At 51.8% G+C, this 16,976-nt stretch overlaps 1 protein-coding gene across 2 annotated transcripts in view; it reads left to right on the forward strand.

Moving 5' to 3' along the window:
- Positions 1 to 16,976, forward strand: part of TTLL11 (tubulin tyrosine ligase like 11) — a 190,583-nt gene that overhangs the window by 130,961 nt on the left and 42,646 nt on the right. The window lies entirely within an intron of this gene.

Raw genomic sequence — 16,976 nt, forward strand, 5'->3', positions numbered from 1 at the left:
GACATGAAGGATGTGTTGAAAGGGGGGATTGGAAGCAAGGAGGCTGTGGCATTTCGGGGGACCCACCGATGAGGTGAGTGGTGAGGGCGTCCTGGACTATGAGGAACGGTGATCAGGGTCGGGGGGAGTGGGGGAGCTGAGGTGCCATAGAGGGACAAGACTTGGCTCCTGGTTGTGGTGAAGAGCGCCAATTACCCCCTCAGCCCTGGTCTCTGGTCCAGGCACTGGGTGGGCGGTGCGTCTGTGCTCTGGGTCAGGGCACAGAGTTGGTGGCTCAGGTTTGGGGCTCAGAAGATGATGAGCTTCAAAGTAACCCACCCATGTACATACACGTGCACAGCAGCACGATGCACAGCGGCCAGAGGGTGGAGCAACCCAGGTGCTCTCTGAGGGACGATAAACAAAACGCGGCGTGCGCATGGAGCGGCAGGTCCCCTGCCTTTGAGAGGAAGGATACGTGTTACCACACGGATGAGCCTTGAGGCCATTCTGTTGAGTGAGATGAGTGAGTCACAGAAGGACAAATGCCGTGTGCTTCCACCCACGTGAAGTACCTGGGGCAGTCAAGTTCGCGGAGACAGAAAGCAGAAGGCGGCCTGGGGGGGAGGGAGGTGTGGTGAGTAAGCGATGAGCCGATACAGATGTTCAGTTTCGGTAGAAGATGAGAAAGTTCTAGACAGGGATGGCGGCTACGGTTGCGCAACAATGCAAAGGGCCCTGAGCCATACCCTTAAAAATAGTTAAAATGGTAAAATTATGTTATATATGTTCTATGAGGATGTTTTTAAAAAATTTTACAGCCATTGGCCCACAGTCACTCCACCAGCAGGTCCGCCCAGCTCTGGCGGCCCTCTCGCCCCAGCCTCTTGCTCTGAGCTCTCGCTCTGCCAGGACCTGGTCCCCGTCTTCTGCACAGGCTGCGGTGTTACATGGTGACTCTGTCTCTATTTTTCCTTACCTACCCGGGGAGACAGCTTCATAGGACTGTTGCGTGAATTAGGTGCGTCCGTACATGCCCCACGCATGGCACAGAGGAAGCCCTCCTTACCTCTCACTACATATCACCACCATCCTCATGGCAGAACAGGACAGCCCGTCTTTGGTAAAGCGTTGCAGGCCTGGACTAGGATTCACACTCCAGCACCACTGAGCTGTGCAGCCTTGGGCAAACCTCTTCGCCCGCCTGGGCCTCCATCTCTCCCTACAAAGAGTGGCTGATAAACCCCACCGAGCAGGGATGAGGGCGGGGCTAAATGGGGCCTTTGGTCACGGTCCCCAGCGGTGCCTGGGTGTCACAGCCTCTGACGAATAGCCACTGCTATAGTGGGGACCCAAGATCACAGTTGTGCAAGCAGAAATTGACACAGTGACATGACAAGGAGATTTGGGCAGAAACAGCACCTCCGCCTGCAAGCGGAAGTGTTCTCAGAATCCTGAAATGCCACCTTTGCGTTGGCTTCAGTACCACCTCCATGTCTGACAAGGAGACCTACTTAGCCACGTTTGGGCAACAGTTCCTGAGCCCCTGCTCTGGGCCTGGCCCCGTGCTGCTCTGGGAGAGTTGGAAATGAGTCTGATGGGGGCCCTGCCTGCAAAGAGCTGACGCTGGTCCAAGGAAGAGCTAAGGACGTTCTCGCAGCAACTGTACTGGAGTTGGGAAGTGGGCTCTTCACCCACGTGCTGGGAAACGCTGGACAAGCCATGTCTAGTCTCCGGAGCTCAGTCCTCCTCTACACACAGAACGGGGTCCTGGACTTGCTGGTCTCTGTGACTTGAAGCTACTTCCTTCCTAAACACATCAATGCCTTTGGTGCTCCCCCTGGGAACAGTCTGTGAGGCTTGGGGTCCTTGGGGAAAGTTGGGCCGGAGTCACTGCCTTCTGTGCTGTACAAACCTGGCCTCAGTGGCTTGGAGGTCACCAGGATGCGCTTGCCCCTGAGGCATGCTGGGACGCCAGCAGCAGACTGGTGAAGAAGGAGACAGTGCTGGGATCCAGAGACCTGGAGTAGGGAGTGGAGGCCAAGGCTGTGAGCATTAGGAGTGGAGATCCCACAATGGGAAAGCTTGGGCATATTGGGAACTGGGCGTGGTTCACCCCGTGCCCTGCTGTCCCACCCCAGAGCCATGCAGGCCTGACTCTGAGGAGCGCACCAGCCAGCTGCCCTGGCCAGAGAGGAGGCTGTGAAGGCAGGCGTATCCTGGGCTTGATCTGCTCAGATCGCATCCCTCCCCTGGGGACAAAGGAGAAGTGTATTTGCTCCCAAAGAGTCTCTGCCTGGGAGATCTTGAGTTTTTTTACTTTGGCCCACGTTCCCCCTTCACCTGCCCCTGCCCAGCACTTTCCCAATTATTGACCTGCCTTCTGGTCCTCTCTCCATCTCATGCCAAGGCACGGTCCACTCACTGCACATGGGTTGTTACACAGGTGCTTCCTTATCGGAGTCAGAATTGAATCAAATCCAGCCAAGTTCAGGTCCCGGGGATCATTAGTATGTGCACAGGCAAAGCCGACTGCAGTCGATTAGCGCGGGGAGAGAAATTGCAATATCGCTCGACCACTACGGCCATCCATATGCATGAAGCCCGGGGATCTGACTGCCTTGCAGAATTAAGCATTACCTTTAGAGGGACCAATTTCAGAGCGCACGCTACTCCCTACCCCCACGCTGCCCCCGCCACCCGCCTCCCTGCCAGCCAGAGCAGACACCGCTTCAGGTCTGCAGGCACGAAAGAAGCCGTCCGCACTGCCCACACGCAGTCTATGTTCTGGGAGAATTTGATGGGCTTCTGCCAGTCCAGAAATTGGTCACATTTAGAAATACTCAGCTTCAGTGAACATGTCATGGCTGTATATAGGAAAAACATACTATTATCTCTAGAGCTTGCCTGAAACAACAGGCTTGTTCCTGAAACAGATGTTTTGTGAAACCCACTGTGACAGGCTCATCAGAGCTGGAGACAGGCCAGCACTTAGTCACCAGCCTCACAAGGACACAGCCGTCTCCGCCAGCTTCCCGTTCTGCCCCGCCCCCGGGCTCACAGGAGATACGCCCTGTGGCTCCTCTTCCTGGCTCTTGGGTTCTGAAGTTAAACATTTTACAAGCCCGATGATATAGGACAGAAGTAGTCAGCCAGGGGTGCCCTGGGGAGAGGTTTCTAAGACAATGTCTCAGAACATCTTCGTTGGGCTCAGCTAACACGTGTGGAGGGCAGTGCTGTGCAGCGGGTGTCGTTCTAGTGGCTTGCAGTGCCGTTATCTCAGGGAGGACACGGGGGCCTCAAATGTTGGCTCCCAGGGCTGATGTAAGAAGTCACCGCAAATTTGGTGGCTCAAAACCACAGAAATGCGTTCCCTCCTAATGCCGGAAGCTGGGAGTCGGAAATCAAGGTGCTGAACCCCTCCTAAGGGATTCTCCTGGGAGAGGGTCCGTCCTGGCCCCTTCCAGCGTTTGGTGACTCCCGGTGCTTCTTGGTCTGTGGCTGCACCCACTCAGTCCCCGCCTCAGTAGTCCCACTGCCTCTTCTGTGTGTGTGTGTCCATCACATCCCTCTGCCCTTCCATTCTAAGGGTCCCTGGCACTGGATTTGGGGCCCACGCTAAATCAGGGTCATCTCCTCTCTGAGATCCTTAGCTCGATGACATCTGCAGAGACCTGTCTCCAAATAAGGTTGCGTTGACAGATGTCGGGGGTCGGGGAGCTCTTCTGCCTGCTGCAGGCCCCTAGCTATCATCTGGTGGTTTTCCCTGAGATCATATAGTGAGAAAGGGTCACAGGGGCTAGGAAACTGCAGGCCGGCTGGCTCTGAGCCGAGACCCTCAATCAGCTCCTGGCTCCTCAGAGGCAGCGAGGCGGACCCTGTGGTCGGCGCTGAGACACGAACTCGGTGCCACAAGCCCCTCTCTTAGGAAACACGATGAGTCGGGAAGGAGCTTGGCTTGTCCTTGTGAGTGAGGGCTCTTGAGTCCAGCCCATCCAGAAGACCTCAGGCAAATGATGTCACTGCTCTTGTGCCTCCCGGGGAGAATGTCTCCCACAGAAAGTGGGGATCCTGGTTAGAATGACGACAGCCTCGAAGGGCTGTGGTGAGGATCAAATGAGGGAGCGCGCTGGGCGTGTGGGCGGGACACTGGCCAGAGCCCACGCGCCGTGGCCCCACAGCCTCTGCGGCAAACCACCAGGCTTGCTGTTTCCGCCGCTCAGGCTCCCCGCAGTATTGGAATCAGAGGCTCTGAATGGAGAGGGGACGGTGGAGGACTTCTGTACAGGTCCCCGGAAAGCAGGGTGAGGACGCGAGAAAAGCCAAAGCTCACTGCAGCATTTTGCTCTTGGCTCACTGGGACGGTGAAGTTGCTGGTAACTGCATGGAAACGGCCTGCAGTGGTTTGGGGGCGCGGGGGGAGGTTGGGGAGCAAGTTGAGTGCAACTTGGATGCCAGTGGGACATCTGGGTGGATTCGACTGGCAGGGGTTGGACTTTGAAGGTGACTTTTAAAAGCCAAACAGAGCTTAAGAGGGAAAGAACGGAACCCCTTTGGAAAAAAGTGCCACGAAGTGGAGCTTTTTAAGAAGCAGAGAGCAAACTGCAGGAGAAAATGGCAGTGCCAGTACTCACTAGTTCCTCCTAGTCACAGCACAAAGTCTTCTCCCCTGGGAAACAGGTGCACTGCCTTTTCTTCCCGAGCTGCTACTCAGGTTTTGTGAGCCCACTGAGGGGAAGCTGCCCCACAGACCAGGCGCTGGGCTGCAGCAGGAGCCGGGGCACGTGCCCACAGTCCCCCAGTGCCAACGGGACCCAGTGGCACGAGTGGTGCTATCCTCTGTTTTCAGAGGAATTAACATCCGCCCATTCGCCAGGTCTGAACGGGCCTTTCTGGTGGCCACTCAGTCCAGTTATAATCACTTTTAAAAGGCTTTTAAAAGGACTATATGGTAAAATGGGAATTTCTCCATTCCCCGGATAGGGGTGCACTTCTGCCAGCAGTTTTTGTAAAAACAGATGAGGTTACTTCTCTCATGAACCTTGTGGTTCATCACCCCCCATCACCTCCCAAAGGTTTCCAGGTTTTGTAGGACAGTCAACATTGCCCTGACAACCAAAGAAGAGGCCAGCTCTGACTTCAGCTTGCTCTTTGTCAGCGGGAGAACTGAATGATAGACTCTCCCTTGTTTTCTCTCTTGGGGAGGGGTTCTTGCCACCAGGCCTGTTGACCCGGAAACCTTTTGTCCCCACCAGGTGAGTTGGTCCAGTAGGGCTGTTACTGCACGTGTCCGAAGGGGTGTTTGGAAAGGCTGCCGTGAAGGAAGGAGGGGTCAGGACTGGGCAGTTCTGCCCACGGTGTCACAGTCGGCATGTTGCTCCAGAAGGCTGTCCCTTGAGCAGAGGGTGCTGAGTGTGGGCCACAGTCCCTGGACCCCAATCTGTGTGTCTCCAAATCTTGGGGACGTTTAGGCTGTCTTGTACTGAGCACCAGTGATATGTCTGGCATTCTTCAAATTCCTCACATTTCTTTACACTTGGCACTCCATTTAGAGCTCACTAAAACCCTGGGCACCTGGTGGTGGTGTCGCCACTTTCCAAAGGAGGAAACTGATGCTCAGAGAGGTTGAGTCCCTTCCTCAAGGTCACACAGCTGGTGAGTGGCAGTGTTGAAGCTAAAACCTAGGCATTTGATGCATAACTCCTACAATGCTGCCACCCTGCCTTAACCTTGTACTTGATTTAGGCAATCTCTTAAGAGTATCTAGCGCCATTGGGGAGACATCATCTAAAAAGTGTACCATGATAACTAAACGTTTAATACTTCCATGAGAAACAGCCCCGCGAACTGTCTGGATGTCTGCTCAGGGAATAGCGCAATGACAAGTGAAATTAAATACTGTAATGGATTTTGACAACAACTCTATGTTCGGGGAATTCAAACTGCACAAAGAAAAAAGTTAGACTTTCTCTCCGGACCTGATTGCTAATATGCATGCCTAATTTACTAGCTGCATTTTTTAAAACCTAATTTCATTAGGACCAAAGTTCTCGAAGGAAAAGAACATTGAGGATTGGAGGGCGCAGTTAAGTCTTCCCGGGGGAGACTGGGCTGGAGCTGACCCGTCATCCCTGGTTTTTGAGGGGCTATTCAGTACCTATGTGTCGAATGAGTGATAACAGCTACTGTTTCTTCAGCACTGCAGCCAGGATGCTAGCCGCTGGTCTTATGTCGTCCCAGTGTCGCTCGACCCTCAGTGAGGTGGGGCCCAGTGTTCAGTTCCATTTTCCAGAAGAGAGACCGGCCGAGCGACAGCAGGACTTCCCCAGGGCCGTACAGTTAGTGCGGAGTGGACCCGGGTGGCTCTCACTCTTATTATTACTGTAAGTTATCATCGGACTATTAACTAAGCAATGTCTTTATAGAACCTTCAGCTGGAACGACACCCAGAAGTAACCCTGCCTGTTTCCTTGCCTTTGGACAAAATTATACCAAATTCTTTATGTCATTTGTCTTAAAGAATACTTTTCTTACACAGTACTTTCTCAGCACTTTTTGTTTATTTGCATCACCTAGTAGATGTGGAGTACTATGAGGGGAGCAAAACGAGATTTTATTTTTGGCAAACTAGCAGTCTATGGGAGAGAGAAGCCACAGGCTTCGATGGCCCTAGTATAAGTTTAGAAAATGACAAATTCCACAAGAGAGTGCACAGGAAGTGCTGTGGGGAATCTAGAAGAGGAGATTGCTGGGTGGGAGGGGTCGGGGCCTGGCTGTGGGCGCAGGGGTGAGCGGGACGGGTGCCAAGCCCAGGGCCTGCTTAAGCTCCAAGGCAGGAGAGGATCTAGGAGTCGTTTCTGTGTGTAAATGACACGGCCCACGGAGGCTATGCAGGGCCAGGAGCAGGTCAAGGACCAAAGCTTAGGAGACCTCTACCACTAAGGGCCCTTAGAGGAAGAGAAGCGGAGGATGGAAAAACACTAGGAGAATGCATGGACACAAAATGAGAGTTTTAGGAAAAGTGGCCAGCTGCACTGGATGCTGTGAAGAAGCTGAGCTAGAGAAAGATCAAGGTCAATGGCAATTAGAAAGTCCAGTTAGAAAAGGAAGTCTCAAAGCAGAGTTTGAGAGAGTGGTGTGTTTGAAGCAGCAGAAGTGGAAGCCAGGGTGCTCATACCGAGGTCAGAAGGTTATGGGACACACAGAATGATGTCCTGAGGTCATGCTTCCAGGGTGACGACTGAGACTGTGATCTCCTACTGGGGGGCCGGCAGGGAGCCCTGTTGGTGTCCCCTAACCTTGCTGGAAGCCTAGAAAGAACAAGGTCACAAAAGTCAGTCAAACCCAGATGACCACCTGACACCATTTAGGGGATGTGTGACCCTGTGTACTTTATTTAACCTGGCTTTAGCTTTGCTTGATAAAGAGCAACAACTACCAGCTACCACCTACAGAGTGCTTGCCGCCTGCTAGGTATGGTTCTAAGTCATCTACTTAGATCTCACAAGTGCTTTTCTGACCAGTGCTGTGACGTAGGGAGAATGATTATCCCCAGGACACAGATAATGACACTAAGACACTGATAGGTGAAGACTCTTTTCCAATATCCCCAGCCTATTAAGATTCCAACCCCAGCATTCTGGCTCTGGAATACCCTCTTCAGGTCTCAGTGTGGCCGAACTGGAGTAACTAATGTGCTGAAGAGTTTCTGGCCCAGAAGAGGGGCTCAGTAACAGCAATTCTCCTTTCTTTCCCCTTGACCATATGCAAATGCATCAGGGTAGCATTGCCCAAGGACGGTCTGTGGGATCACAGGCCTCATGTGCCACAGTGAAAGTCTCACACAGAATGGCCCACAAAATCGGCCTAGGAAGCAGAGTGTAAATTCCAGGGGAGATGGCCTTGCATTCAGCACCCACAGCGCAGGATTGACCAGCCTGCCTTATGGGCACCCCTGCGTGGGGAGCACCCTCAGGGCAAAACAGTGACAAGTGAAATTCACAAAGCGAGCATTTCATCTGAAATCCGAGGGAGCAGGCTGTTCCAGGAGGGACACGCCTACTGGCTCCCTGGATAAGTGTCCGCTGGGCGCACAGTGTACAAAGGAGAATTAGGATGCCTGTAGGAAATGAACCGGGCTCGGAAGAAATTGAATGCCAGGAAGAATTACAGTCTTGACGAGAAATAACTTCCACTCATAGTTTTCTCCCTTACTGTCTGTGCTCACACAGCTCTTGACTTCGGTGCAGAACTGTGTTTAAACACGGAAATGCTTTGTTTTTGCAGATCAGCACTGAGTGTGTAATTAAAAAGATCCCTTCATTAGCAGAACTAGACAATGAAAGCTTAAGTTGGCCTTCCCTGCTAATTTGGGAGGTTATAAAACAGAGGCTGATACAACCACTGATTACAATTGTCACATAGACAGTGTGACAGGATCTGCCCAGTGATTAGGAGAGAAAAAGAGGAAGATTCCTTCTGGCCACCAGAAGCGGAGGGGTTAAAAACGTGACCTCTGCAGACAGACACTGGCTTCGGTCTCAGCCTTATCCCTTAGGCAGCTGGCTTAACCTCTCAGAGATTCAGCATCCTCACATGTAAATGTTAACCAACAATGTGTCTAAGGAGTTAGATTATCGTGAGCACTCGTGGGAACAATCACTGTATTTACTGCCAGATATTGGGAGCACCGACTGCGTGCCAGGCGTGTGTTGGGGAGACCAGCACAGTCATAACGAATGAGAGCACCCCCTGCCCTCTCAGGCGTCCAACCTGGTGGAAGAAGCAGGCATCAGACAGTTGCACTAATCACCTTCCCAGTTGTGATCATGACTATGAAGGAAACAGTGCAAAGCCTGGAATGTTATATACAAAGGGGTGGTCGACTCTATCTCCTAGAGCTCTGGAAAGCTTTTTGGGAAAGGTGACACGGAATCTAAGGTTTGAGGGATGCGTGTTTTTCAAGTGGATCATTTGGGAAAGATCATTTGGAACAGGAGAGGGCAGAGCTCAATGGGGGAGACAAGGCAGGAAAAGCAGGGGCCGGACAGAGTGGGACCGAGGGCCCGAGCTCTCCCCTCAAGAGCCTGCCACGGGCAGCCAGCGCAGGCAAGGCTGAGACTTTGAAAAATCGTTCTCTGGGTTTCAGTGAGAAGCTAGACAAGCCCGATCAACCACAGAAAGACAGCGGTCTTCAACTCACAGCGCTAAAGAGGGACTCTGCCTCCCTTTTGGGTGAAAAGAATCTACTCGTCACTTCTGCCCTGCCCACCAGAGTGACGGGTAGAATCTGAAGTGTCTCATTTAGCATCAGAATCGTGGCCGCTCCGGCATTTGCACTCAATGGTGGTATTGTTTTGTTCCTTTCTTCTCTTTCTTTTTTAAGGGCTCTGGACAGGGAGTCAGGAGAACTGGGCTCGTCTTTGCCACCCACCTCAAGCAAGTAACCTCGCCTCTCCTCCCCCATAAAGCAAAACGAGATCATTGCTGGGGCCCCTCCTAGGTCTGCAGTTTACCTCGTTCCGTACGTGGAAAGATGCGACAATTTTGTGGCATCGTTCTGTGACAGCAGTAATCCTCCACAGAGAACCAGGGTATCAGAAAAGGGGCAGGTCTGCGGTGAGGCCAGAGAAGATGAGACTCTCGGGGCGTTGGTTAGGTGGGGACAAGAGGCAGGCATGGTCCGAGCCCAGGCAGCCTGCAGTGACATTTCGGGGACTGCCTGGGAGGAGCACGGGCACCATCTGGTGTCTAGTTATGAGGGCCAGGGTGGCACGGAATGTCAGAAAGTGGTTAAAGAAACCCCGCAAGGTCCTGAGTTCCCAGAGCTGTGTGCCAGCCTCTCCCCTTGAGGTTGGTGACTAAGATAGCCTCCCAAGACAGTGGCACATGGAAGGTGAAGAAGTTGGTGATTCTAATCACAGTGTCTAACAGGTATTGAGGCTCTGTGCTAAGCACCCTGCATCCATTTTCTCTGTAATCACATCACTTCTAAAGGTTAAGTACCGTTATTATTCCCATTCTATACAAGAGGAAACAGAAACTTTGAGGTTATCAGACTTGTCCGAGGTCACCGGGCTTGGAGTGCAGGTCTGGGATTCCAGTGGAGCCCCAGGCGACCCCGGGGCCCCTGCTCAAGCACCAGGTGGCACCCCGTGGGGAGGGGCTGCTGACGTTGCCTCTCCCTGCCCGTGATGGTGAGGTGGAGAGCAAGAGGGTGGAGGCGAAGACACTCGCTCTGTGTGGAGGGGCCAGCAGACGGAGCCCTGTTAGAGAAGTGTACTGGGAGGTCGTTGTTAGAGAAGTGTAGTGGGAGGCCATTGTAAAGTGAGCTGTCAGTTCCTTCATCCAGAAAATTGGAGAGGCTGGGCCCGGTGACCCCGAAAGGCCCTTCCAGCTCTGCAGCGGTGCAGGCTCCGGTCCGTGGGAACGGGCCTTAGAGCAGGTCCTCGTGTCTGTCCTGTTGTTAGTTTGTAGCTCGGTCTGGCGGGAAGATGCTCCTGCAGAACCCCAGGCGGGCAGCTCTGGAAACTCATCCTGAACAAGGAACGAGATGTAGTCCGCTGCCTGCTGCTGCGGGGCCTTGGTTAATTCATGCGCGCCGCGGGTACCGTGCATCGGTAACATGCCAGAGCCCGTGGCTGCCAAATGGGGGTTGATTGGCTTGGCGATCACAATGGAACAACCTCACTCAGGTAGGTGCTGGTCCCTCCCAGGTCATCACCCTGAGTTTGGTTAAAGCTCTCCCAGCAGGTTCCCCCAGATGATTTCTAGAAAGGCTGTGTTTTTGATTCTAGAGCAACCATCTATGCTAGGGTTAGATAGACTAGGTGCCCTGCTGGCCACTCTCCCTCATGAGCCCCACACAACCTCTCGGTCAGAGTCGTCTCTCCATTGTAAGGGAGGGGAAGGGAGTTCAGAGAAATCGCGTGACCACAATGACTTGTAGTGGGACCGAGTGGAAAGTGCCTGGGCTTTGGACTCAGACAGATCCAGGTTTGAATCCTCATGCTCCTCTTGGCCACTTAATAGCGGAGTGATCTTTGGGAAGCAGTTTAACCTCTCTGAAGCTATGTTTTCTCATCACTAAAAGTGGGGCTGCTTATAGTACCTGACTGACAAAATCATTGCCAGGGCCAGAGGAGATGTGACACGTGACCCGCCTGACCCTCAGGTGCCCGGAGCCCCTTAGCCGCCGTGCATGGAAGCAGTGCCCTGCAGTGGCTAGAACCGAGGTCCCTGCTGGCCTGGCTCTCTGTCCCAGATTCACAGCCTATTAGTCTGTGTCTCTGTGCCTTGGTTTCCTCATCGGTAAAATGGGAGTGATAAGAACTCCAACTTTGTAGGATTTTATCAAGATTCAATTTTTTTACATTGCAGTTTCCAGCACATAGTAAGTCCTCCCAACGCCATCACCACTGTGTGTGGCGCTGCCGGCGTTACACCCTGCTACGGAAGCAGGTGACCGAGGGAGGTGGAAGTGGCCAGGTGGGCGTTGGAAGGCTGGCGGCAGGAAGGGAAGCTGGTGGGAACAGAGCCCCTGTGGGTCTGGGTCCTGCACGGACTTGAACGTCAGACAAAGGTCCCTCATCCAGTCCTTTTCCTCATCAGTTTGGAAACACATGCCTCACCCGTTTCGTTGTCTTGTCGCCTTCTCTTCAAATAGCAGAGCATCACCGTCAGGCAAAGGGAGCATCTGTGCCAGCAGACATTTGTCAAGTGACGGAGCTGGGCCGAGTGGTGGTTATGCTCATTTTTAGTGACTTCATCCTCCAACTCTTTAAATTAGCAGCTGGGCTAATTGGAGGGGCTTCTGCGGCCCACGTCTGGCCGTTTCTTCAGGAATGCCAATGCGCACTTGAAATCCCCAAGTGGCTGCGGGGACAGGTCTCAGCCGAACTGTGGGGAAGGAAACCTGCTCACCCTCCTTGGCCAGAACAGCACCGCTGCCCACTAGGCTCTCCTGCCGAACCATAGGATCCCCAGGAACCGGAGCCTGGGCTTTCTGTCCCCCATGGCCAAGCAGTTACCAAAGTCATCTCTCAGTGAGACTTGGGCCTGCATCAGTACCACTGCAGGGCTTCCCGGAACAGCGTGCCCGGCCCACTCACAGGCTCCCGGGCCATAGGTCCGGGTGGAGCCAAGGAAGTGCATCTCTAACAAGTTCCCAGGCCATGTTCATGTTGCTGGTCCAGGGACTGCACTTTCCGACCTCGTCCATCCCCCACCTGGATCAGGGTACATCCACACCGCTGACAGATGCCTTCATCTTCACGCACTTCTGATCCTGCCACTCCTCTCCCTGAAACTCATCACACTCTTCTCGCCTCCTGCACTACCAAACCCAAGCCCATTTGTCTGCCATTGCAGAGCCTGTCGGACCCAGACGCACGTGGGCATTCAGATCATATTCCCACCCATTTCCTCCCAAGGTCTGCCGCCAAGGCCAGGCAACCCTGCTCCTTCCAAGTGCTCCGGGCCCCACCTCTAGACACTCGCCTGGCCACTTCCACCTGCCTCAGAGACTATTTATGAATGGGGCTTGTCTTTCCCCCTTGAGCAAGTGCTTCTGGGGCGGGGACTGGGTAGGGGACTCACCCGTGTGTCCCAGGTCCTCGGGATGGCTAAGTGCTTGGAAAGTGGCTCATGAATAAATAAATAAATTATTGAAGGGATGCTTAACTAAGAATGAAAACTATTTCTCTGAGAGAATTTGAGCACCTTCTCTGAATCTGCAACCTGACCTTGCTTTGTCTGCCTTCCTCTGGTGTTCATTTCTGGGAGTATAGACAGCTTATACAGAAGTATAAATTCTGATTCCACCCTTGGTTTGTGTTATCGGGCATGTAATCAGGTTCTCTGGGCCTCAGCTTTCTACTCTGTAAAATGGAACCAGTTTCTACCTACCTCCCAGAATTGCTATGAGGGACAATTGAGGTGATACAGGCAAGTTGTTTGGCCTGATGCTTGAAATGTACGTAGTAGGTTCCCAGTAAACACTGGTGATTTTTGACAGTAGGCTTGCCAGGCAAAATAAAGATAGGTGTTTTTCTCACAAAAGGTTTGATAAAAAATAATTCTACTTTATTTGAAAAACGATGATAAATAGAACATTTGAGATTCTTTCCCCTGTTTTAATGAATTCATGGATACACCAAATTCAATTTTTAAAATTACCCCAGAGGACTAGTAAACTTGATTTATATTTTCTTTACTAGTCACTCTTATTTTTATAAGCCTGACATTTTCATTAAAATGCTATTAAGTAAAAACAGGATTTTGTAGTATTTGTGATAACCTGGATCTCAGTGCGATAGTTGAAATTATCTCCAGCAAAAGTACTATTTCTTGTTGTTTTACTTCCTCTTGTACATCAGCTATATCTTTACTGCCTTCTTCCAGTTGAGTAAACCCATTTCCCCCTGAATGTGTGGTTTTGAGTCCATGACAATGACAGCATATGGTTTGTAAGGCCCTTTGCATCTTGAGGTTATTAACTGGGGTCAGGAAGGGAGGGAAATAGGAGTCGTCCTATTGGACACACAGCAACCCTGGAAAGCAACGTGAAAGGCCATCATGTAGAAGAGAAAGCGGGCTCATTCTCTGTGGCTCTGGGGCAGGGTGGGGTGCAGGCTGCAGACGCTGGAGGGAGACCGCCTCTGACTGCCACCGGGAAAACCTGAGCGGGTCCCCATCACCAGGGCAGCCCAGGCTGAGGCCACCACCTGGGAGATGCTGCTGATTGAATGACCCATGGGCACTGATGTCCCCGTCTACGTAGGATTAAGGTGTCTCCTCTAAAATGACATCGTTATGGAAATGTTCTGGAACTGGAGAGGGTCCCACAACATCGCGGAGGTCATACTGCCGCTGAGTTGTACACTTTATAATAGTCAAAAATGGCGAATATCTGTAATGTGTGTTGGACATACTAAAAGAAAATAGAGGTGTCACTGGACAGAATGACCTCCAGCACTGCTCCCAGTGGTGCCACGGTGCCTCTGAGGGATCGGCCATCCCTCTGTTCGGGGCAAGCAGGCCTCACAGACACTCACTCTCGAACTGAGGGGGGTGGCTGATTAAGGGATGGCTCAGGCGTAATACGGAATATTACATGTCCATGAGAAATTACGCTCCTGGGAACATATCTAGTGCTGTGGGAAATACTTGTAATGTGTCAGAAGAAGGATTTTAACTGCATGTCGTGTGACCCTAACTTTACAGATAAATCAGAACGTTAATACTGTTCATCCCTGACGTGTGGGATTACAAACGGTTTTGATTCCTTTCTGCATTTCTCAAGTTGACTGCCGAAGGCATGAATCACTATTAGAATCTATAAAAACAATTTCAAGAAAACAGTAAATAGCAGTGCTGAGGGTTTTGTCGCGCCCAACGTGAAACATGATTTACTGTTGAGTAATGGTGGTAAAAGGGAGCGAGCACAGGTTAGAAGAATGGGTTTATAATTTGGGGTCAGCCAGGCATCGAGGTGCTTCACCTGCTGCGCCTCAGTTTCTCCATCTGAAACAGCAATATAGTAATAACAGTCTACTTCCCAGGGCCACGTGAAGAGCAGACGAGATAATACGGGCAAGATGGTTGTGTTGATGGAAGACACAACCCGAGTGCTTTTCCTGGCTGCCGAGTGTGTTCACACTGTACATTTCCAAATCTCCCGTGTAACAAAAACTTAACGAGCGCTTACAAAGTCGGTGATTGCCACTTACCCAGTGACTTAAAAGCTAATTTCCAGTAACAGTGCTGCTTTCTTTCACTCAGCTTTTCCCCTTATAACCTCAACAGGAGAACATTTCATTTCATCCGAGGAGGAGCCAGGGGGGCTGCAGGGAGCCTGTGCCCCACCCTGGGAACCCCGGCTCCTCCAGAGGAGTTGAGCTGCACCCCTTTGTGGGGGGAGCATTTGCTGCCCCAGAGCTTTGTGCACTGCCCTGGTCTGCCCCTCTGTCCTTTCTCTGAGACCAGGGCTAAGACCCACTTAGAAGGAACTATGAACAGAACTTACAGGACTTTGTAGTCACAGGCAGGGTTCTCTTCCTCAGAGGCTGGCTCCTTGGACTGGGCTTAAGAGAAGACCACTTCGGAGGGCTGTCAAGCACTCAAACATCCTTCCCATTTAAAAGAGCTTATGGGATACAAATGGTCATAACCTTGATTTTTTATTTGAGGCTTACCTTGCTATTAAAAGCAAACTCCCCCGACTCAACAAATTTGATGAAACGTTTCCCAAGGGCGCGTGGAATACGTGCCAGGTCCTACAGAAGTAGAGTTGAATGAGATGTGGTCCTTGCCTTCAAGGAGCTCACAAAATAGAGGTATTGGCGTGTAAACAAATTCAGCGCACCTAGACGAGGGAACAGAGAAGCAAGTCCAAGGGACAGGAGTGGGGCACGGGAGAGAGTCATCAGCGTGGTGAGCAGACATCCGAGCCGCTTCTGAAAGTGGTCCAGAAGTGTGTCCGGCATCCAGGGTCAGGGGAAGGCCTTAAACACCGAGAAATGCAGGTACCAAGAGACCAGGATGGTGCAACTTGGAGCTGATGGAGTCCTTGAAAGTGGGAGCACCAGGGACAAGGCCATTTGATAGAGAAAAGAGTAGAAAATATCCTTGACATTGCGCTCAGTACCATGAGATGTGCTTCTAGTTCTCCTGCATCAGTTAATCATTTAGGCAGTATTTACTGTCCATGTTCAATGGGCTCAGGATTCTGTCTCAGGAATGAGCATGGGTGCACACAGGTGGGAAAGGGTTGCACCTGGCCCCAGGTCAGCTCTGGGCAGGACAAGAGGCAGGGAAGTGAGATGAGGGCCAAGAGCAGAGAGAAACGCACTGAGTGGAGAAGGGAGCTGGTGTCCAGTGAGCACCAAGTGTCTGCTTCCAGGCCAGGCCGAGGGGCAGAAGGGAGGGCTCAGAGCCTTGACAGGTATAGGGTGTCTAGGGCAGTGATAGGAAATGAGAAAGGGTGGGGAAGACATCGGGAATGGCCTTGAATGCCACAATGAGGAGTGTGACTTCATTGTGTGGGCTCTCAAGGGTCACAAAAAGCTGCAGCAAGTGGGCGACCCAAGCAGGTTTGCTTTAAAGGGGCGCTGTGGCTGCCATGTGCAGGATGGAGCTGTGGTTGGCAAAGGCTGGAGGCAGGAGGCTCTGTTGCCACAGTTCAGGTGAGAGTCCAGGTAGGAGTGAGAGGAGCTGGTTTCAGGGGACACTAAGGAGCTGGGCTGGCTGCAGAGGTGGATGGGGAGGAGGTAGCATTTATTCTAATGCCTCCTGCTTGGGTAACTGGCAGATGTCACATTCAAGGAGACGGGGAATGAGGGTTCGGAGTGAAGGGCAGTGGTCACTCCAGGTGGAGGTTGGTGCCTGTAGGTAGTTGGATATGTGGATATGGAGGTGAGAAGAACATTCTAGGACAGAGGCGGATATGTGAGCGTTATTAGCTGTGAATTTTCTTGAATACCAGAATTTCAGAATAAAACACCCAGACTAAGGAATCACAACACTAGAATCATTTTTTGTTATTGTTGTTTGAGTTCCAAATAAGAAAATAGTTCAGCCAGAAATGTGACTGCGCCTGTTCCCAGAATTGGGTAGCTGGTGCATCCTTGCAAATTGTTTGTTGAACTGTGCTGATGGCTTCTTGCCAGCCCTCAAGGAGATATTTATATTTCTTAATAATTCAATTACTATCCATAAGTAGGAGTTTAAAATCAAACCCAGGCTGCGCCATGAGAGAGTGTTCTCTTGAATTATGAGTACAGTAAAGGAATTGTCCACACTGGGAAGCCCGGATTGCAGAATGGGGGAAGCATACGTTTCCTGTCCTCGCTTTGTCCTGAGTTTCAGTCCTGCCTTTTGCCATGAGTGTGGGCAGGTCCCTTCTCTGAGGTCAGTTTTCTGGTCTGTACGATAAAAACAGTGACAATACCCACCTCCCGAGGTTGCTGTAAATCTCAAGGAAAGGAGAATATGCAAGA

The sequence above is a fragment of the Artibeus jamaicensis genome, unplaced genomic scaffold (genome assembly GCF_021234435.1).
Source record: "Artibeus jamaicensis isolate MK-2021 breed Jamaican fruit bat unplaced genomic scaffold, CSHL_Jam_final scaffold_1964, whole genome shotgun sequence".
In the NCBI taxonomy this organism is placed as follows: Eukaryota; Metazoa; Chordata; class Mammalia; order Chiroptera; family Phyllostomidae; genus Artibeus; species Artibeus jamaicensis.